Source organism: Miscanthus floridulus, chromosome 15, assembly GCF_019320115.1.
Source record: "Miscanthus floridulus cultivar M001 chromosome 15, ASM1932011v1, whole genome shotgun sequence".
NCBI classification, from domain to species: domain Eukaryota; kingdom Viridiplantae; phylum Streptophyta; class Magnoliopsida; order Poales; family Poaceae; genus Miscanthus; species Miscanthus floridulus.
Genome location: NC_089594.1, coordinates 80,366,535 through 80,390,568, shown reverse-complemented (window position 1 = coordinate 80,390,568; position 24,034 = coordinate 80,366,535). Strand labels below are relative to the sequence as shown.

At 43.4% G+C, this 24,034-nt stretch overlaps 1 protein-coding gene and 1 pseudogene across 1 annotated transcript in view; one reads left to right on the top strand and one right to left on the bottom strand.

Moving 5' to 3' along the window:
• LOC136509298 (wall-associated receptor kinase 2-like) overlaps positions 1–12,163 on the bottom strand; it is a 115,768-nt pseudogene extending 103,605 nt beyond the window's left edge.
• The window catches only part of LOC136508195 (putative pentatricopeptide repeat-containing protein At1g10330), a 218,801-nt gene that overhangs the window by 170,055 nt on the left and 24,712 nt on the right, over positions 1–24,034 (top strand). The gene's annotated exons all lie outside the window — the stretch shown is intronic.

Here is a 24,034-nt window from a genome sequence, read left to right as displayed (position 1 = left end):
CAATTGTAGATCTTGCTGAGATAATCAAACTTGGTATTTAGAGTTTTTTCATCTGAGGTCATTTAGTGTCTCATTTGAGCAAGTTTGACCAAGTCAAATTTGGTCAAATAAAAAACAACACTTTGACTCTAGTATTATGAACTCTAAATGACTTCAAATTGAAAAGTTTTGAATACCAAGTTTGTTAAACTCAAAAAGATCTACAATTATTGTTTTGGTCAACTTTCCATTTGAGAAAGTTTGGACGGTTCAAATTTGTGATTTTTAAATTTCGACGTCTACAAACTAGTTTTCGGGACCCTAGATTGTCTCAAATTGAAAAGTTTTGAATACCGAGTTTGTTAAGATCATCAATATATACAATCCTTATATAGGCTATTTTTTCATTTGAGAAAACTTGAACAAAATGTAGTTCAAATTTCACAAGTGTGTGACATAGTTTTAGAAAGTATATATGAGATTCAAGAAGTTGTGACTAGTGTTTGATAAAAATTTCTCAAATGGGAAAATGAGCTATGTAACAATTGTAGATCTTGCTGAGATGATCAAACTTGGTATTCAGAGTTTTTTCATCTGAGGTCATTTAGTGTCTCATTTGAGCAAGTTTGACCAAGTCAAATTTGGTCAAATAAAAAAACAACATTTTGACTCTAGTATTATGAACTCTAAATGACTTCAAATTGAAAAGTTTTGAATACCAAGTTTGTTAAACTAAAAAAGATCTACAATTGTTGTTTTGGTCAACTTTCCATTTGAGAAAGTTTGGATGGTTCAAATTTGTGTTTTTTAAATTTTGACGCCTACAAACTAGTTTTCGGGACCCTAGATTGTCTCAAATTGAAAAGTTTTGAATACCGAGTTTGTTAAGCTCATCAATATATACAATCCTTATATAGGCCATTTTTTCATTTGAGAAAGCTTGAACAAAATGTAGTTCAAATTTCACAAGTGTGTGACATAGTTTTAGAAAGTATATATGAGATTCAAGAAGTTGTGACTAGTGTTTGATAAAAATTTCTCAAATGGGAAAATGAGCTATGTAACAATTGTAGATCTTGCTGAGATGATCAAACTTGGTATTCAGAGTTTTTTTCATCTGAGGTCATTTAGTGTCTCATTTGAGCAAGTTTGACCAAGTCAAATTTGGTCAAATAAAAAAACAACACTTTGACTCTAGTATTATGAACTCTAAATGACTTCAAATTGAAAAGTTTTGAATACCAAGTTTGTTAAACTCAAAAAGATCTACAATTGTTGTTTTGGTCAACTTTCCATTTGAGAAAGTTTGGACGGTTCAAATTTGTGATTTTTAAATTTCGACGCCTACAAACTAGTTTTCGGGACCCTAGATTGTCTCAAATTGAAAAGTTTTGAATACCGAGTTTGTTAAGCTCATCAATATATACAATCCTTATATAGGCCATTTTTCATTTGAGAAAGTTGTAGAACAAAAAATACTACATTTTCTCTATTTTTATAGGTTCAACAAAAAATTCCTGTCAATTTTGGTCAAAAACCGAGAAAAAATTGAAACATTGACGTTACAATAATGTGATAATAAATTTTCTATCGAATAATATTAATTTTATTAATTTTAAGTTAGAAATATATTTTTGCATTAACAAAATACTTAGTATTAGTAACATTTATATTCTATATTCATAAAAGAAATTAAAAACTTTAGGTTACAAAATTTTCCTATTTACAATAAATAATTAGTTAATCAATAGTATTTTTTAAAATAAATATTGCAAAGTATTGAAGTTGCTATGTAATTAATTGATTAACCTAGTATTAAACAAAAATAAAATCCCAGGCCTTTCCAATTACGCTGGCGGGTTGGCAAATTTTTCTGGGCTTCAGTCCCGGTCCAGACCAAGAACCGGGACTAAAGGGTGGGCGGCAATTTCGGTGCCCGTCAAAAAACACCTTTAGTCCCGGCTGGTAACACGAGCCAGGACTAAAGGCCATTTAGTCCTGGCTGGTAAGACCAACCGGGACTAAAGGGTTGGACCTTTAGTCCCGGTTGGTATTACCAGCCGGGACTAAATGTCCTTTAGTCCCGGCTGGTGTTACCAGCCTGGGTACTAAAGGGTCGCGGGCTATATATATCGAACGTCTGTTCTGTTCATCTTCGATCTCGCCTCCGTCGCTCAGCCCCTGCCTGGCCACGCCATCCGCCGTCGTCGAGCTCGTCTCAGCCAGCGCCGCCGTCGTTGTCTACCCTCGCCCGGCCGCGCCATTCTCCAGGCCCGCATCGCCGCATCCCGTCTCCACCGCCGCACCCGACCCCACCCTCCGTCGCCGACGCTTCCCACGCGCCCACGCCGTACAGCCTCCGTCGAACTCGATCTTGATCTGCTGCTCTCGATCGGCCAAGTTTTTTAGATTTTTTTTACAAAGTCTCGGCTGTATGTTAGATTAAAATGTATTCAATTTTAATTAGTAGTTTATTGTTAGTTTTTTAGTTACTTTTAGATAGTTTTTGATATATTAGATTTAAATGTATTAAAATTTAATTAGTATTTTATTTAGATAGTTTTTTTAGATAGTTTTTTATTATAGTTTTTGATATATGTTAGATTAAAATGTATTATCTTACTAGTTTATCTAATTTCATGTTAGATTTATTTAATTGGATTTAGTAATTGTATATTCTATCTCTCTATATATATTATATCTAGAGAGAGATTCTACATATATGTATACATATGTACTTAATTATTTCTATATGTATATATACATGTACTTATTTTCATGTGTTGAGAGAGAGAAAATTGTATCTAGAGAGACATTCTATGTGTATCACATGCATATCTAGAGATATAGACATATGCACTTATTTCTATGTGTTGAGAGAGAGAGAAAATATATTGTATCATTCTATGTGTATATATATACATGTACTTATTTCCATGTTGATGAAATATTATGTGTTATTATATTTAATTAGATTTAGTAATTCTATATGTGTTATCACATGTACTTATGTTATGTACCATAGTAATTCTATCTATGTGTTATCTTGAAGATACAAATGGCTGCTCCGAATGATAACTTGAGTGATGACATAATGGCGGATATTATCAACGCCAGCACCAATGTGGATGTAGATGACACGAGTTAGTACTTTGCTGATTATGAGGATATCCTGAATATGCCGGTGGTTGAAGATCAACAAATTGTCGTGCAAGAAAATACTGACGAGGTATATTCGATTATCTATCATCTCTTATAGATGCATGCGTACGTATATTTGTTGTTAATCGTTGTGTTTCTACTCATGTAGCCAGTCTCTGGATCTACATCAACCACCGACAAAAGTAGGAAAGTCTGAGGGCCAAAAAAGCCATTAGAGGGCCGTTTCATAATATTAGAATTCGACACCGACACCGGTAAACCATTGGGACCACATGCTCAGACATATGTCAATCAATGTGGGTTCGTTGTAAGGGATAGGATCCCAGTTAGTGCTCGTGAATGGAAGCAGAAGATATCCGCTCCTAATGTTAGTTTTGTATCTGATCATGACAAGAACCTAGCTTGGAGAGATATCACTCAGCATTTCACATTACAAGCAGATGATACTTTGAAGGAGCTAGTGAGGGATTGGACAATGAAGAAGATGGCAACATTGTTCCAGAGTTGGAAGAAAACATTGTATAAAAAGTTTATCTTGAAGAATGCTATGCCGAATTTCAATGCTAAGGCATTTGTCAAGTTGGAGTCCCATTGGGATGCCTTCGTAGAATACAAGACATCCTAAGACAGTGAGGAACGTGTGATGAGGAATCGACAGAATGCCCGACAGAAGCAATATCATCATCGCATGGGATCAGGTGGTTATAAGAGTGCTATTCCCAAGTGGCAGAACCTAGAAGCAGAGATTACTGCCAAGGGAATCATACCTGAAACAATAGAGAAGAACTGGCCTCAACGCGCGAAGAATTGGTTCTACGCTCATGGGGGAAGCCTAGACCCAGACACTGGCAAGCTAATTTTCGGTCAAAAAATTGAGAGAGCAACACAGAGACTAGCTCGTGCTAGGGAAGAAGCTGATAGTGGTGTTTTCAAGCCCAACAGAGAGAAGGATGAATTGACATATGCCCTAGAGAATCCTAAACACGGTGGTCGAACAAGAGGCTATGGGGCGGTTTCGTGGATACACGCATTCCCAGCAGACAAGGATACTTACAGAAGCCGCCAAAGAAAGAAGGATGAGGAGGCAGAACGAATTCGTGCATTGGAGCAATTTGTTGATGAGTCACGACAAGCATTGCTTGAATCACGTGAACGAGAAAAATCTCTTGATGCAAGAATGCAGGAGGAGATCAAGAGGCAAGTGCAGCTAGCAATGAGTCAAATGCAATCGCAATCAACGCCAGGAGTCACCATTAGCCCCGTTGGTTAGATGAAAAGCAGTTGTGCTTCTACAGAGCTGCCAGTTATTCAAGACGACACTGGGTTGTGCTTCCCTGTTGATGACATTACCGAGCCTCTAACAACATGTGAGCTGCACATTCCAGATGGTAATAATGCATCAATCATGGTGGCTATCGGGGTTGTATCTCCAATAGACCGAACGAAGATACCAAGAATCCATAGGTCAGTTATTCAACCTGGATATGCTAGCGTCTCGGTCGATAGAGTGCTCAAAGGTTACAGTAATGTTCCTCTTGACATTGAAGGCGGTGATGGGGAGAAGACACTAGGAGAAGCAGAAAAGACATTTATTCAATGGCGCAAACGCTTCATCATCATTCCTGGGGCGCCACCGCTTCCCCTACCTCACCCTAGGTATGAATGAAAGTGAATGAAATATTATTTTCCATTAATTTTCTATTGTCTTAAAAAATAATTGACACACAACTTGTTTTTGTAGCAGAGTCTCCCCCCAGCCTAGCCTAATCATTCATTCCCCATCTCATCACAGCGTCGCGGGGGGCGAGACGACTTCATCCCCACGGCGATCGCCAACTCCTACATCGGCCTCATCGCCTCCACAACGATCTTCAACTCCTACACCGGCCCCACCGCCTCCACAACGATCTCCAACGCCTCCACGCCGGTCTCCACCAACACCGGCCACATCGCCTCCACGCCGGTCTCCAACACCGCCCCCACCCCCTCCACAGCGACGCACTACAAAGACGTCTAAGGTCCCGGCGGCAAAGAAGACCCCGAGAAAAAGAGTTATTTCTCAAAAATTCTTTCTGAAAAGACTGATGAGCAAATAGCAGCTGAAGAAGACAAAAAAGTGAAAGATTTTTTTATAGATACTAAAAAGAAGAGTCAAGCGAAGCTTAAGGAGAAGCCGTACTTTTACCTACCACGAGAGGTGCTGAGGCAGAAGGTCGATGCTCACAAGAAAAAGATGATTGAACTTCATAAGCCTTCGCCACTATCAGACTATGACTGCTCCCTCATGAAGTCACATGATGCAGATAAGAAAAGGAAAAGAGCATCAGGGAAGGATGTCCCACAGCTCGGACAACAGAAGCAACCAATGCAAAATCTTATTGTTGCTAATCAATATGGTTCCAACATAGAAGTCTATCGACCAGACAACTCTAGAGAAGTGTCGGTTCAAGCCCTTAATGCTTTTTTTAAGATACTAGTTTAACCTTGGATCAATTGATGGGCAAAGCTCCAATCCAGAACCTGGAAGTTGATACCTGGAAGACTTATAAATATGGCAAAAGTCTGTACAACCCTGCGGCTCTGAATGAATTGGGTACGCAAATGTACTTGCTCAACAAGTGGTACATGCAGGCGTGTGGCAGGGGTGAGCAGTGGATCTTTGTCAGATTTAGAGACCATCATTACTTCCGTGGCGATGACATCTTACATATTAGTTTCGAAGAATTGCATCAACTATACCATATGGACGCTCTGGACAAATCAATCATTAGCTCCTTTTGTTTGTAAGTGATTCTTACTTTTATTTAATAAACTCACTTCCATGCGTACGTGTATATAATTATCCTCACATGTAACTTATATTTATATACAGATTCCAGATGTCAGAGCTCCAAAGAATACAAGACACCAGTGTTGGCTTCATTGATCCTTATAACGTATTCAAAACCGATATTATTGTCAAGGAGCGATGGGTATCTAAAGCACAGGAGAATATCATGATGTTCTTCGTGAAGCAGCACGACAAGACAACAATACTTTTCCCATACAACTTTGAGTAAGTGTTAATAATAATGTAGTCTACACATTTTATGTAATATCAATACAACTTATATGCATATACGTGTGTGTATAAACCAATGCAGTTTTCACTGGATACTCATTGTCATTGAGTTAAACTCAAATCGGTTACTAATCTTTGACTCGTTGAGAAAAGAACGGGCACTATACCAAGATATGATAGACATTATCCAGGGGTAATTTCGATCTCTCGCGCACAACTATTAGTTGAATAGACTTTGCCATAATTTATTAACGATCGTACTATTATTGGTCGCACAGGGTTTGGAAAGAGTTTATTCAGGCAACATCGCAAAGATTGCAAGGCACCACTTAATGTAGTTGAAATACCAGTAAGTTGTACTATATACACTTCCCCCACGTGTTTAATTACTATATCGTACTTCAATTTACGTGTGAGATGATGAGAATAATCTTCTTCTCGTACAGTGGTGTTTCGCGGCAGGAACCAGGTAATAACTTATGTGGATACTACGTTTGTGAATTTATCACTGCGCACTATAAGAAGAACTCCTGAAGATGTCCTCAGAGTACGTATATATCAATTTTTATTTATTTTTAAATGAATATATATACATATATGTGTATTAATACTTTTCCTTTTATTTCAAATGCAAGACTGAATGGTTGAAATGAAGGGTCATGCAAAAAGACCATCTGAAAGCAGTTCAAGAGTCAATAGCAGGATATCTTCTAGAAAAAGTGCTAAATCCCAACGGCGAGTTCTACTTTGATCCTAAGGAATAAATGATAGTAAATTAAATATTTATTGATATCGTTATTTTCGAGAACAAGATTATGAAAGTGTTGTATATATACATATATATATCTATAATATATATAGTTTCATACTTTATTCGAATATAATAATGCTCAAGATGAGAATTAGATGTAATTATACGCATGCGTGTATTTATATTAGCAGCGTAGAATACGTACATAAAAACATATTATATATTAAACAAATACGTGTAACTGAACTGAAAATAAATTAAACAAAAAAAATGAAAAAGAAAAGGAACCTTTAGTCCCGGTTGGGGTTACCACCCCAACCAGGACTAAAGGGTGAACCGTTAGTCCCGGTTGGTGTTATCAACCGGGACTAAAGGGTACGCCAGGTTGCTCGACTGGAGGGCCTTTAGTCTCGGTTGGTGTTATCAACCGGGACTAAATGTCCCTCTTTAGTCCCGGCTCGATGACCGAGGACTGAATGTTCCACCTTTAGTCCCGGGATCGTTGTCCCGGCGCGGTAACCGGGACTAAAGGTTGTTACCGCCCGGAACAACAAGTCCATTCTGTAGTGTGTTGTCAGGCAAATCTCAACCCTGAAACCACTCTAGTTTTCGTAGTTACACCAGGCATCCTTCCTCCTGAAGCTGTACCATCCTTCCTCGACAAGCATCGCATAGAAGCGTGAGTTGAATTGCCACACGCTGCTTTGATTGAACAATTGGAGGAGATGGTGGTCTCGCAATGCCTTGACAACCAGCTACATATGACGGTAGCAGCTGTAGCTAACAGGACCTTACAAATGTGATGACCTCTACAGCTATATGTGTCACCAAACAAATGTTTTTTTTTTGTTTTTTGAGTGGATGTCACCAAACAAATGTGGTAACCGTACAAATGTGATGTAACGAAACTGTATAATCGACGCCGTATGAAGACGCCGACAGACAGTTCTCTCATGGGCTGTGCCGTCCGCCCGCGACTGCCACTTGATGGGCCGGCCAGCTGGTGGACCGCGCTCCGCTCTCGCTCACATCGCCGGCTCGACGAGAGCTGGCCGGCGGGAGGCTTCGCCCTTCGGCAAGCCGGCGGCGGTGGCGCCTGGCGGAGCCTCTCCATAAGTTTTTTTTTCGAGAACGTGCTTAGCACGTGAGCCTCTCCATAAACGTCCGACCCCGCACCCAGTCGCCGCCGCCTTCCCGTACAGCCGCGGCCTCGCCCACACGCACCTCCGTTTCCTCTGCTGTCTGCTCAGACGAGCTCGACCCGGCCCTACCGCGCGAGCTGTGCTCCTGCCTCTCCATCCTCTGCCCTCTCAAGTGAGCACGAGTGTGATGCTAAGCCCTTACTCGAATAATCACCTTATATTTGCCTTTTGTAGTTGTACCGAGCTCGCTGTAAACTGTACGGGCAAGGAATGGATAGCCTGAAGTTAGGTCCTGGCGACTGCATATCTACAGTATGCTGGATTCTGGTTCTATGATAAGGTTTGCTGCTTAATCTGTCTGTTCAACCACAATTCAAAATGCTTTGTGTTTGTGTTCTTTCGGTCATGCAATCTTTGTAGCTGTTTTGCCTTTCTATTCTACTCGTTTTTCTTTTGGTAGAATAAGATACTGCATAGTACCGAATAAACTGCAGTTGTCCATTGAGGTTCCAATTTCCATGTAGCACCCAGCCTTTGTAGGGTGGGGGGGATGGAATGCTGTACAATGTAGGCTACCATTATAGCATAGATTTGATTAAACCACTCATTTCTTGCATATGTATCTATGATAATCCAGTATGTTCAAATCTTGGATCTGGAGAAAGGTTGCTCTAATGAATGTGTAAGAAAATCTTGGAATACATGTACATGTGACCAAGTTAATTCAACGCCCAAATAGAGTTTCAATTTAGACTATAGATGCAGTTAATTCTGACAGATTGCAGCACATGAGTGATGATTTTGATGTGCACACACACAAACGTATGGCAAGTACATAAAACAATTTTTATGCATCGCAAAATTTAAACCATCAAAAGAAATTGGGGCGACGTTGCATGTAGTTATCTTGCAAAGTCTACCTCTGTACGGCGTGGGCAATGCGTAGAGCACAGGGGAGAATGCAAGAGCAGTTGAGACTGGGAAGAAGAACGCAGGGGATATCTGGGAACCGGAGGCCGGTTGTGGGCGATGGCAGCGGCATCGGAAGGCTCCGTCGCCACCGTCGATAGAAAACCCACACTCTTCCCGGGAAAGGTTTATTTCTCTTGATGCCTATTACAAACTAACTCAGTGACTTTTATACGACAGGTGCACTTAAATAACCAATCTCCTATTATCTCCCCTAACTGTAGATCCTATTTTCCTTCCCACAACCTCCAGCTGTGCAGCTACTTGCCTGCCTTGACTTAGCCACGATTTGGGCTCCTCTGGCGGCGGTTGCCGGCAGGTATTGCCAGCCCACAAAGGAGTCCACAACAACCACTGGCGGAACCAGGGGGGCTAGTAGGGGCCAAGGCCCCCCCTATGGTCTGATTTTTTTTTAAATACTCCTACTTCAGCCATGGTTGTAGTAGTTATTTCAAAGTGAAGGAGTTCTTGAAGTTATTGTCTCCATGCCTTACCTTCGTCTTGGCCGCCCCTTAGTTTTTTCTCTGGTTCCGCCCATGACAACAACCTCCAAAACCAGTTTGGTTGTCTCCAAACTCTGGTCTTCCTGTCTCATCTGAAGGGAGGAGATATGCTGATGGCCCTCCTTAAGAATGTTGAGGCTTCTCAACATTCGTAGTCGCTCTGCAATTTCCTTCATCGTTGGCCTCTCATCTCCTTTTGGGCTCAGGCAGTGCATGGCAAGTTCAGCTAGTTTCTGAAGTACTATCATTACTTCATTCTGTACTATTTCACTGTCCAAAATATCACGGAGCTTGTTCTGGTGGAACATCTGTATGAAAGTATGAGATAGTGCTCTCTTTTCATTAGAGCTATCAATGTATACAGCCTTCTTTCTTGTCATTAACTCTAAAAGAACAACCCCGAAGCTGTATACATCACTTTTGTCACTCAGACGCTGACTGACAAAACTCTCAGGGTCAATATAACCAAGAGTTCCTTGGATAAGCATAACGAAATCATTTTTGTCCAAGGGCTTCAGTGCGGATGCTCCAAAGTCTGACATTTTTGCATTGTATTCTTCATCCAAGAGTATATTGAGGGATTTGACATCTCCATGCAGAATTGTGCGAGAAGTTGCTGAATGAATGTAGTCAAGAGCTTCTGCTGACTGTGTAGCAATCTTCAATCTAAGATCCAATGGGATTGGTGATCTGCTTTCATTGACATGAAGGAACTCAAAGAGGGTACCATTGGAAATGTACTCATACACCAACATCGGCACATCTACCTCCAAGCAGCATCCTTGTAACCTTACAATGTTCCTGTGGTTAATTTGTGATAAGATTATTATCTCATTCACAAATTCTTCTCTGCTGTCATCATCATCCTTTAGTTTGGACTTCTTTATGGCAACTTCTTTGTTATCATCTAAAGTTCCTCTGTAGACCATTCCATGACCACCACATCCAAGAATATTATCTTCACTGAAGTTGTCTGTGGCTTTCTTGATGTCGTTCTCTGAGAGTATGAGAACGGTGTCAACTTGCCTTGATCTCATCTCATCGTATAATCTCAGACCCCCATTTCGTTTGAAATATTCATCCTTCTCCTTCCTATGCTTCCTTTGTTGTAATTTAATAACCAATAAGCATGTCAAAGATATCACTAGAACCGCAGAAACACTGAGACCTGCACAATGGTTACTCTGTATGATTGAGTGCCTCAAAACCTAGAAAAAAAAACCTTAGATAGATTTAAAATCTGCTCTCAATTATGATCCTTACCTATAACTGTCTGGTCAGCTTTGCTAAGCACAGGTCGGCATCCTGAATTTGTACCATCTGATCTTGTTCCTATCCTGCACTTGCATATATAGCCTCCTGGTGTATTGTGACAGCGTCCATTTTCACATGGATATAGTTTTTCGTACCTAGCGTCCTGCTTACGCAGCTCGCACTCATCTATATCTGAACGAAGTTAGAATTTGAAAACATATTAATATGGATTTAGGAAAAATGCAAAGTACGTCAGTGTATGAAGTTTCCTTAAGATATGTTGGACAAGTAACAAATAAGTTTTGATATCTTGAGCTAGTAAATTTTTGGGCTGTGATTGGCTCTAATCATGTGTTGGCTAGACTTTTTCTTGCAGTTGTTGACCTTGATTTCTAAATTCTAGTTTACACAGCAAGAAAATACTTACCCTTGCAACCTTTGGGAAGATAAGGATTGCCCTCATAACCTATAGAGCAGTTGCACAAGTATCCTGTAGCATTCCTTGCATTCACACAGTAGCTGTTTGAACTGACACAAGCATAGTCTTCTGGTGCTTTTGCCCCATCCTTGGGACAGGAACTGTTTCTAATGGCCCAGTCCATGACGACAGGGACACCTCTAGGAGCTCTGTCATAGATGAACAAACGGTGACTGATGAGGTCCTGGCTCTTGAAGCTGTACCACCCAGCCTCGGCGAGCATCGCATAGGAGCATGGGTTGAAGTCCCACACACTACTCTCGTTCATTGTGATTATTGGTTTGAAGTCTGTGAGGTTGGAGGAGATGGCGGTCTCGCAGCATCCTGTCCCCGTGCACGGTGCCCCGTCAGATGTGCTGTTGATGCTTTCGCAGTAGGAGTAGCAGCCAGCCACATGTAGATCATCATCAGAGTTTTCGTTCGTGACGCCACCGATGAGCCAGAGGGTGTTGCAGCCAATGACCGTGAAATGGTTGCGGGTGGAGGCCATGAATGGCGTGGCATCCAGTCTGAACCCAGCGGTTTCGTAGTATGATGTGGTGTTTGACGTGAAGCAGCTGTAGCTGACATCGCTATAAACACGGGCCTCACCATGCTCCAAGGAGATGTCAATGACCTCTACAGCTACGGGAGAGTCACCAAACATAGGTCTTGGTGGTTGGAAGCTGTCGTTGCATATCAGAGCAAAGTAGGAGTTCAGGTTGGTTGCAGCACAGCTTGGGCCGATGCCGAAGGGGTAAGGAATGGATACATTGCCACACTTATTGGGGCACCCTGGCAATGATATGCCAGGCTCGGAAGGGGTGGCTGACACCATTGTCACCAGGAAGCTGATGAACAGCAGGATGAGTAATGCTTCTTGCATGGCTAGGATGTATGGTGGCCAGCCGCTTGCTACTCCAGTGTCTTCCTAGCTAGCCTTCCTAGATATAACCCAGTGTCCTCGCTCTCATGTTTCATTTCTATGATGATGATGCAGTTATATAGCTAGGGACGATTTCACCTTGCTGGTTGGCGGCAGCAGCGGACAAGCGCTGGTCTGGCCGAGGAAGCTGCAGCTGTTCGTCGAGGTCGGCCCGAATCCTAGGCAGCATGTTCGCTTGCGCGTAAACGATCGTAAATTTCCAGCCAGGAAACAGTATTTTTCTCTCACACCAAACCAGCCAGTAGTAAATAATCCACGATATGATACGGCCTCCCGAACAGGCTGCACAGCCTAACCGATGGATGGTAAAATACAAAGAGGAAGTGCCAAGGGAGAGGACGGAGCGGGCGAGGCAAGAGGGCGGCTGGTGCAATCGGCCAATCGCTGACAACACGGCGCGCAATCGCTGACAACACGCCGACGCAGCGCAAGCTAGCCCACGAAGAAGCAAAGTCAGCGGCGGACGCAATCGCTGACAACACGCCGACGCAGCGCAAGCTAGCCCACGAAGAAGCAAAGTCAGCGGCGGACACGCACGCAACTCTGGAGGCAATCACAGGCACGGTCTTGCATTGGTGGGTGTCCAGAACGGCAACCGGAACACTGGCAACAGGGAACACACCGTGTCCACGCGTGCCGAACGCAACGGGTTGCCCGTACAGCAACAGCAGTCTTAAACGCCTGGGAAAGCACCGATTCTATAGGCTGCGCCGCGTTCCGAGGCCGCTGCCGCTCCGCCCACGTCAGGAGAGGAACGGCGAGAGAGGGGGAAGAGGAGAGAGAGGGCCGCCCAGGTCGATGTGCCAGCTCGGGGCCTAAGAGGCGGCCACGGCGCTAGGAAGGCGGCGACCTGCGCCTGGGGAGGACGACGGGCTGTCGCCAAGGCGCAGGGGTCGGGGTCAGGACCCAGCTGGGGAACGGGAGGAGGTGAAGCGGATCGAGGAAGGAAGCCAACGGCGAGGCAGGTAGGCGCGGCATCCGGGGGCGTGGCGGCCGTGGGGAGATGGAGGCGGAGGCGGCGAGGCGGTTTTTCTTTCACGTACTGGGGGAGGGGAAGATGAGAGGCGTCGAGGCACTCGAGGCTTTTTTTCCCAGAGGCCTAGGCGGCGCATTGAAAAAACGGGGGTAAGCAAACGACGCGGCACACGCACGAGGCACGTGGAGGCGCCCGATTCGCGAACAGTAACCAGGGCGCTCTCAGCGCGCGGATTCTAGGAGCTTTATGGAGTTTCATACTAGTCCATTACGTGCTGGCAAATCACCTGGTTAAGACGCAGGTAAAAAACATGTTTAATCTCTGGGTGGAAATAATATTAGGAGTTAAATATAGATATGTCATGCACGAAAGCTAAAAGATTAGAGCCTTTTTTATATGGTGCAGGACACATCTACTATGCATACTTTTGAAATCATGACATTTTCTATGCGTAGTAATCACGAATTTACAATGCAAATTTTAGAACAGTGTCTTAAAACCGCAAGGCCACACAAAGCACTGTAAGTTAACACTGGTGATTAAGAACTTCCACGCTACTAAAAACTCAATGTTACTTTGATATAGACAAGGTTCCTCCTTTCTAGCTTCGTTATTAACATTTCTTTAATGTAATTTAGAGGCAGACATGTGAGTATATTCTTTAATCAGTTGGACATCTTAAGTGGGAGTGCAGTCGAATGGTGATCATATCCAACTATATTAATTTTAATTGGACCTTCTCATTCGATCATAACCTCAAGCCATGCCCATAGAATCTCCATCGAGGAGAGGCCAGCAGGCCACCTGAATCGGTCTCCAGAACGACTCGGGCATCTGTCGGGAGGCAGATTAAGGAGCAGTGGAATGCCACTTGAGGGCTATGCTGACCCCGTTACGAACGATGAACCCGGATTCCACTTGAACATGCCCGTTAGTGAGTTCACCGAGCGTGACACTCGAGCCATCGAGGCAAGTGACGTTAGCTCAACCCCTCCGGTTGCGGAAACCGCGGACAGGGTGACGATCACAAAGACAAACCGACCTCTCGATCGGACCCTCGCTACGCGCGGGGTCTCAGGGGAAAGTTTGACTCGCAAGGAGACCGAATGCGTGGTTGTAGAACGATGGCTCGGATCCTAGGGAGGGGGTACGAACGAAAACTAAGAATAACATTTCTAAAACAAAAAACGCTTTCTCCTACCAGTTTCGCTATCGTCTTCTCGATCTTTAGTGAAACCCGACCTCGACAATGGCAAAGGGTCGGGTCTCACTCGAGGGCTGATAAGGGTATATATATACCCTTTCTGAAATAGTCGTCGTGCCCGACCCTTTCTCACGATTAAAAACCTAGAGGCAAGGTTTGTGGAAACAAACGCCGAGTGAAACTAGTCGGACTACAAGAAACCTATGCCCCAGCGGCTACGGCACTCTTACCAGCATGACCAGAGTTTCCCGCCCACACCTCGAGCTCTATGGTCTTAACAACAAGAAGGGTCGGAATGCATTAACCCTTTTTACACATAAAAAGGAGAAAGAATAAATTTGTTCAAACGAAACAAAAGAACAGACTTGTTCAACCGAAACAAAAGAATAGACTTGTCCAGATGAAACAAAACGGATGGAACTCAGTCCGCTTATTACAAAAATGACCACCCAACCTATTTAACTAACTAGCCCCTCCGGGGGAGAACTATGCCTTCTATCCTGTCTGCCAGGTCCTGCGAAAGGGGAGCCACCGCCGTTTCCATCTCCTCCAGCTCGTGGACTTCATAACCGGGCATGTAGTTGTGGCTCATCGCCTCCAGATTGATGCTATCCCCATAATGGGAATGAGCAATTGCGAAGGACTGATTGACCCCGGCATAAAGGACATTCCTCTCGAGCTGGCATACCCGAGCCGTGATCTCGACGGCACGAGCCACGAGCGAGTTGGTCCCCTTCGACTACACCACCTCAAGGATCGTCGTAGACCACTCCGAGGGCAGGCGCTTAGGATACCGAGCTCGTCACTCTCTGCCTGAAGATTTCTCCTCACGTCGGCGAGATCCACAGCCAACCCAGCAAAAATGCTCTTGGCCTCTAGCTTATGGGTCGTCTCCCTTTCGAGCTTGGCCTAGAGGGAGTTGACCTTCTGTCGCGCATCGTCACTGCTCTTGGCAGGCCTGGTCACGCTCTCAGAAAGCCTGGTCGCGCTCCTCGCGAGCCACTGCCGCGTTTCGAGTAGAGCCTCTCCGTGGTTTGGATCAGCTCATCCTGCTCCTTGCGTAGCCGAGTGACCACCGCGGCATCTAGGCTCGCCCATTTCTCTAGGGCTACTGAGCTTCTATTCGGCCCTAGCTTCAGATCCCTTTCTTTCTCAACCTCGCCCAGAAGGTCAAGGATCCGCTGGCGGGTTTCAGTGTCCTTCTGAAGCAACTCATCCCGCTCATTCCTGACCCTAGAGGCTTCTTCGTCATCCTTCCGCGACCTCGTCGACAGGGCCTCGAACGCCTTCTCGGCCTCATCAGCATCCCGACGGGCCTCGACCACCCACGACTAAAGATTGGTTGCCTTCTTGGCGAAGCGAGTCAGCTCGACCACCCTCTACTAGGCGGCAACGAGCTGGGCTATCAACTCCCCACATAGCCATGCCTCCTCGACGAGGCGGTCCTAGGCTTCCTTCTGTTGTCGAAGGAACCAAGATTCCCTCCGGCTGTGAGCTATAAGGGACTGCAGGGAGACGATCGTCAGGATACAAAAAGTATATAGAGGAAGCAAAAAGGGCAAGAAGCAGGACCAAGCAATACCCGGTCAGGAGGGAACAAAAATGTTGCGCAATGCGCTCGTGGCGTGGTCCTAGGGCCTCGAGCACGGACGCGACCCCTACGTCGAGGCTCGCCCACTCCATGCTCTCTGCGGCGTCGTCAAGGGTAAAAAGCATCGACGCTGGATCCTACGGATTCGTCCACTAGAGTAGGGGCTCACCCCACGTGGGCAAGCCACTGCCCATCGATGTTAGGGTCAGGGACGACTCCCCGCCAACCCCAAGCTCCACCGACCCCTCTCGTCGTGGCATCCCCACCGAGACGCCACCTCCAGCGATGGAATGGGTCAGCGGTGCGAACACGAACCTCTCTCCCAGCACCATGACTCCCGGGGACCCCTTGGCCATGTCCCTCTCCGTCCGGCACGCGCTAGGCATCGTCGCTTGGGCCACCGATGGCACAGGTCGTGCTGATACCTCAAGCGACGTTGCAGTTGTGCCCGGCTGTGACCCATCTATCACGTTCGCCGCCACCTCCACCTGTGTCGGTAGGGTCATGACCGGCTGCGTCGCGCCTGCCACGGTGAAAGGGTCGAGATGGCGACTAGAGGGGGAAGTGAATAGTCCTTTTTAAAACTTAATCACGTCGGCTAACCGAAATAAGTGCGGAATTAAAACTATCGGTCTAGCTAAGACTACACCCCTCTATCTATGTTCACTAGCACCTTGCAAAGATACTAATCAAGCAACAAAGGTGTCGGGCTAGCTAGAGCTCTCCTAACTAATTCTAGAAGCAAGGTCACACAAACCTATGCCACTAGTACTTTAAGCAACAAGGGAGCTCCTACACATGCTAGTAAGCAAAAGCACAAAGCCAACTAAGCTTACTAACAATGCTCAATAACAAGGCAACCAATACCAAATTAGAGAGCGTAATTACTTAGCTACACAAACTAAGTGATGTGACTAACAAGGTTACACAAACCAAATTAGCCATGCAAGGGAGCTACTTCTATGCTACACAAGCAAGAAGGTAACTAGCAAGCTACACAAGCTAACTAATTATAAAAGCAACAACACAAGCTCAATGTATATGAAAGTAATCGCAAGCTTGTGTAACGGGGATGCAAACCAATGGGAAGAACAAGATTGACACGATGATTTTTCTCTCGAGGTTCACGTGTTTGCCAAGACGTTAGTCCCCGTTGTGTCGACCGCTCACTTGGTGGTTCGGCGGCTAATTGGCATCAGCCGCCAAGCCCGCACATCGGGCGCCGCAAGAACCTACTCCGAAAGTGAGGGTAGCTCAATGACACGCTTTACTAAAGTTGCTCTTCGCGGCTCCCGCAGGGCGAGCACAATGCCCCTCACAAAACACTTCTTTAGAGCACCGCACAAGCTTCTTGCGAGCTTCCACGGAGACCACCACCAAGCTGTCTAGGAGGTGGCAACCTCCAAGAGTAACAAGCACCACTAGCTTGCAGCTCGATCACCTAGTGCCACTCGATGCAACCTCACGATGCAATCGCACTAGAATCGCTCACTCACACAATCGAATGATCACTATCAAGTATATGTGAGATGAAGGGCTCCTAAGCACTCTCAAGCATGGACACAAAGTCCCCCGAGGTGCTCAGCTCTAGCCATGGCTGAAGGCCACTTCTATTTATAGCCCCAAGGGCTAAACTAGCCGTTACCCCTTCACTAGGCGTTTTTTCAGGCCGACCGGACGCTGCACCGGACGCACCGATCGTGCATACCGGACGTGTCCGGTCGCTATACCAGACGTGGCCGGTAGCTGCCAGACCACCGTGTGTCCAACCGTTGCCTCCAACAGCTCTCTGACATGACAACCGGACGCACAGTCCGAAATGATCGGACGCTCAGCCACTGAGTCCGGTCGAGTCTAGTAAGCCTCCAGGTCCGACCGGACGTGTCTGTTAGAAACTGACCAGACGCTGAGCCTCAGCGTCCGGTCGAGTACAGTAAGCACCCACTGATGACCGGACATGTCTGGTCACACCGGACCGGACGCAGCCAGCGTCCGATCAACTGTACAGCCGAACACCGCGTTTTCTAATTCACACCAGACGTGTCCGGACACGTCCGGTCGCACCGTGTAGTTTAGACCCGAGCCACATACTGGACGCATCTGGTCACACTGTGACCAGCGCGACTAACTCCTCTTCGACTCTATCTTCTTCATCCCTTGCTCAAATGTGCCAACCACCAAGTGTATCACCTTGTGCACATGTGTTAGCATATTTTCACAAACATTTTCAAGGGTGTTAGCCACTTAACTTGCCACGCCACTCGATCCTAGCAACGATGCAAAGTTAGATCACTCGAGTGGCACTAGATGACCGATATGCAAACAAGTTTGCCCCTCTTGATAGTACGGCCATCTATCCTAAACCTGGTCATAAACTTCTCTACACACCTATGACCGGTGAAATGAAATGCCCTAGGTTATACCTTTGCCTTGCGCATTCCATTCTATCTCCTCCTATGTCGATGCAACACATGCACCAACATGATCAACAATGATATGATCCACTTCATATCATCACATGATCATATTGGTTCATCGATCTTGACTTCACTTGCTTTTCATCGTTGCCTTCGTCCATCGGCGCCAAGTCTTGCTCAAGCTTCACCGCCACACGGTCCATCGCTCCAAAGCCTCCGATTTGCCCTTCACGCTTGCAACCGGTCCATCAAGCCAAGTCTTGTCTTGATATTCTCCACCTTTGAGCACATGACTCAATGTCATGTCTCATGTGCAATGAGCTCCTTCATCTTCACATGTGTGAGCTTTGCAACATCTCCAAGCCATTTTTCACCTTCATGGCATATGTTGCTCACACACATGTACCTGTGGACTAATCACCTGTGTATCTCATATAAACACAATTAGTCCACCTAGGTTGTCACTCAATTCACCAAAACCACATAAAGGACCTTTCAATCTCCCCCTTTTTGGTAATTGATGACAACTCTATAAAGATATAGAAATTAAGCTCTTTTGAATTCATGTTGCTTGCCCTAAGCAATTTTACCATGTGAAAATGATTTTGGACAAGTACCATAAACCTGAAATGGTAGTATTAGCTCCCTCTACATATGTGCTAGAGTGTTTGATTTGAAGGTCACACATATGCATAGATTAAAATTATGGGAGAGTAATTACTACCAGATGATGCTAAGGTATATAGAATAAACCTTTGAAGCGTGTACCAATTGGAGTTGCACCTTTAAGTTCATCCTTAGCACCATGGTTAGCTAGATATCACTTAGAAATAAAAGCACTAGATACCTTGTGAGATCAACATTAAAAGCAAGGTACTAGCATTACTTGAAAAGCATACCAAGTGTCTAGCTATCATCCTATGCATGCTAATTATCACATCATCATTCAAGTTCTACAACTAGCATACACCACACACGCATGCATATTGAATTTGAAAGCTTTATGCAATGAAAGCAAGCACATGAATATGTACATATCAAATGCAATCAATCAAAGTTTATGAGCTTGCTCCCCCTACTTGTGTGCTTCTCTTGTCCAAGAAATTGTGATCCATCTCTTTTCTCCAATGTTGCTCCCTCTTTGTCCATATTCATGTTCAACCTCCTAAGCTTTCATATCTTATCTCTCCCCTTACACAATTTATCTCTCCCCCCTATAGAGGCTTTCATATCTTTGTACAATCTCTCCCCCTTTGTCATCAATTTCCATAAAAGGTGTGTTTCTCATTGATGCAAGGGTATACATTTTGGGATAGATGGTTGAGGCTTGAGTCTTGTATTTTTTATGGACATCACTTGATTGTTGGAATGACCCCACTTGTAGATACCAATTGAAAGTTGTACCACTTGAATTTTGTGTAGGGCTTCTTGAGATACCACACATAGAATCTTTGATCTTGATATCAATTTGTGTGACACCTCCCCCTATGTGATAGCATGGGTCATCCATTTGATACACTTGAGCTCTTGTAGGTGAGGGAATGCATTCTTCATTTGATGCTCACTTAAGGTTGAGGATCACTTGTGGAACCATCGTCTTTCATGGTTGATATCATATATAGATGTAATACCACTTGTATGAAGTAGATACCACTTGAAAGAATCTTCTAGTTTGGAACCACTTGTTGGATTTATCAATAAAGACCATTTCTTAAACATTTGCTATCTTTATGAGTACCACATATAGGATATCACTTATGAGTTGATCTAGACATCACTTATAAAATCTTGATGAAATACTTGAGTCTAGATACCATTTGAGACATACAAACTAGATATCCATTTGTATTGTTGTCTTGTGCTTGTACTCTTATCACTATCATGAGCTTCTATGATTGACTTGAACTAAATTGATTTGCCTAAGTTTCCAAGTCCGGTTTGAACCAATGACAAGCTTCTTCACACCTCTTGCAAGGGTTATCTTGCCAATGTTGTACTTGTCACTTGTTAGCAATCCAAATTGAGTTAAGTACTTGGGTTCACTAGCTCATGAACAAATTCATGTACTAACCACTAGATCAAGTAATCATTCAAACAATAGTGGTAGGCTATGAATTTAAGCATTTTATTTGTTATGCATGATCCTATGAAGCATGTACTATATGCACTAACCGCATACCAATAAGGGATGAAATGATCATGCACATTACAATGATACCTTTGCTATGTTGGGGTAGAGGATAGTCACATAGATTCCAATTCATTACTCCAATAGCAATGTGAAGTCCAATTATAAGCTTGGTGAAGACCAATATATATCATGTTGAATTTTATTCTTCACCCATATGAAATGAATACCACTTATGATCAAGTGCACTTTTTTGTTGTGGTTGACTTGCTTTATCTTTTCATCTTTGCTTGCATGAGAGCATCAATTTGAGAATACCACTTGAAATATCATGACTAGCTCTCTTTTGGGTGTTGCTTGCTTTTCTTGATCAACCATTTTGATTGCTTCAACTAAGCATCTCAAATGTTCCTCGGATCACCACTTCCATGTTAGCCTTCTAAGTACCACACTTGGTTCACCTACACATAGGCGGCAAGCCCCTACACTAGGGAGAAGTGACCTCTCTCCAAGAACCATTCTTGACACTCACTTGAAATAACTTGTTTGATTGATCCAAGTGATGGACTTAACTTGGTGAGTAACCTTAATTCCTTATTTAAGTCATTTTCTTTCTACCAAATAATTTCCAATAGTCACTAGAACTTAAACTTCAACTTCAACTTGAGTTTGATCTTGATCTTCATCTTGAGTATCAAATGTGTGCAAAGTACACTCCACAATCAAATAGCCTTGTACTTATATCTTGTCATGCTTCTAGATTATCTCAAAACTAAACTTAGGATACCTCAAACACTTGTAAATATGTTTCCAACTTGAGGACCTTTCAATCAAAGTGACTCTAGATTAATCCAACATTTGTCACTTTTCTGACAGATTTTGTACCCTTCAAAGAAATAAACATATCTCCCAAAGTACAAATCCAAATACTACGAAATTTAGTGGAGATGTTCTTTATTAAGTCATCTAGCAGCTGTAAAAATTTGAGCTTCATTTGACTCCTAGATTGCTGCCATATATCAATTCTTCTATCACTGCTACATGCTGAAAACTGCTGTACTATAGCTGACAAGATCCACTCCAAAACCGAAGCATTTCTTATCCAATTCTTATGAAAATTGTACAGAATCTTATACCATAAGTCTAGAGCATGTATACCAATTTTTATGCCAATCTAATAAGTTTTGATCACTCAAACATGGCTAAGATCACAGCTAGCTCAGATTCTTAATTATAGGATAGATTTCAACAATTGAGCTATACTTCATCAAATGTGAATCAAACTTGAAACTAACTTGTTTGAACACTTCCATAAGATATATATCCATTCAAACCACTCACTAAAAGTTATCTCATGAATTTATCCAACACAAATCAATCCAAACTTGATTACTAAGCAATTATCCATTCAATCAACTTATAACAAGCAACTTTGCATATTTATCCAATTCAATCAACTCATATGCACCCAAATGAAATGATCAATATGAGATATACCTTGGTTAGCTCATGATCATCCAACTAGCAAGCTTCAACTCGAATATTTGCAAGCCATCAAATAATATCCTAATAAATCACCAACAACTTGAATTATAGCACTTGTATGTTGATAGCGCTTGGACTTCTCTCAATTTTCACTTGGCATTGGGTTTAGATGTGCACTAGGCTTCATAACTTGATTCAATATATGATGAACAATGTAAGATCAATTGAATCAAGTCTTTAATGCTGATGGTACCTATAAACAATCATCCACTTTTTGATGGCAGCCAAACAAGTTTGGGTCCTCTCAAGTTAGGAGCAACATACTTAGGCAATGCCTTAGTATGAGTAGCGGGATGTTTTGCAATAGCAACCATAGAGGTACCATCACCATCCTTTCTAAGCATATCATGATCATCAATTGAAATAGGCTTAGAAATTTTACCTAGGGGACATGAATGTGCCATGTGTCCCCTTTCCCGGCATGAGTAGCACTTTCTTTTTGCTTGAGCCTTCTCTTCTTTGCTCATATGGTGCTTCTCATTGCCTTGCCTCTTATGGATTGCTTGAGCCTTCTTCTCAAGCTTGGTAGGACACTTAGAGGCAAAGTGTCCCACATTTCCACACTTGAAGCACTTGATGTGAGCATAATCTTTCTTCTCATCTTCATTCTTGCTCATCATCTTGGCATCTTGAGTTTGCATTGGATGCCTTGCCTTTCCATCCCTTCTTGTTTTTTTCTTCTTTATCATCAAATCACCACCATCTTCATGGTTGATCTTGATTTGAACTTGGGGTGTCTTTTCTTGCTCAACTTGTGGCTTTAGTTGAGGCTTCACTTGTTGCTTCACCAATTGCTTGGTTGGGCACATTAAGGTAAGATGACCCCAAGTGCGGCACTTGAAGCACTTGACATGCTTTAGCCTCTCATCTTCTTTTATCTTCTTGAGCTTCTCAATGTTAGGGCAACCATTTGCAAGGTGTCCCGCTTCATGACACCGGTAGCACATGGTATGAGAGAGTTTTCTTTGTTGTAGCTTCTTCATCTTTCTCTCTCTCTTTCTTTCGCCCTTTGTCATCTTCTTCTTGTAGCCAAGGCCACACTTGTCACCATAGTTTCTTTGAGTCTTCAACATGTGCTCAAAGGTGACTTGAGAGTTGTAGCACCTCTCTAGCTTGTTGCTCAATTTCTTCACTTTATTTTTGAGCTCATTGTTCTCCTTCAAAAGGTTAGTCTCACAAAACATAGAAGTAGAACAAGTATCTAATTGTGAAGAGTATGGCATATCTAATAAATCATCACAAGAGGTGGATACATGCTTCTTGCCTATATCACAAGGGTTAGCAATAATATGTGGTTGATCAATTGACCCATGTGATGAGCTCTCACTAGTTTTAGCTTTTCCATTAGAAATCTCCTTAGTGAGAAAAGCATGGTCTTGTACCAAGTTATCATGAGCAACACTAAGTTCCTCATGAGCCACTTTTAGCTCCTCATGTGAACAAGTAGTAATATAAAGTAGATGCTTTTGTTGTTCACATGTGTTCTTTAGAAAAGAGTTTTCATTTTTCAATTTCTCGGTTTTAGCCATCTCTTTTTCTAAAGCTTTGATCATGCAACCATATCTATCTAGAAGCTCCTCATATGAATCAAGATGAATCACATTTGCATTAGATACCTTAGTGTCAACTTGTGACATGAAGCAATGTGATGTAGTTGGAGAGCTTGAAGAAACATCACTCTCGTAGCCCGAGCATGATCTATCATTATCACCATCAAGTGTGCATGGAGTAGCATCATCATTGGCATCACTTGCGGCATCATCATCAATCTTGTCAAGTGATCTTGTGACATGATCATTATCATCATCACTTGACCATGAGGTTGAGCAATCTTCCATAATCACCAAATTATGGTCATGCTCAACACACTCATGCGCCTTCTTGGGCTCATCATCATCATCGAAGATCATCCCATATTTCTCATTGAGATAACTCCAAATCTCATGGGC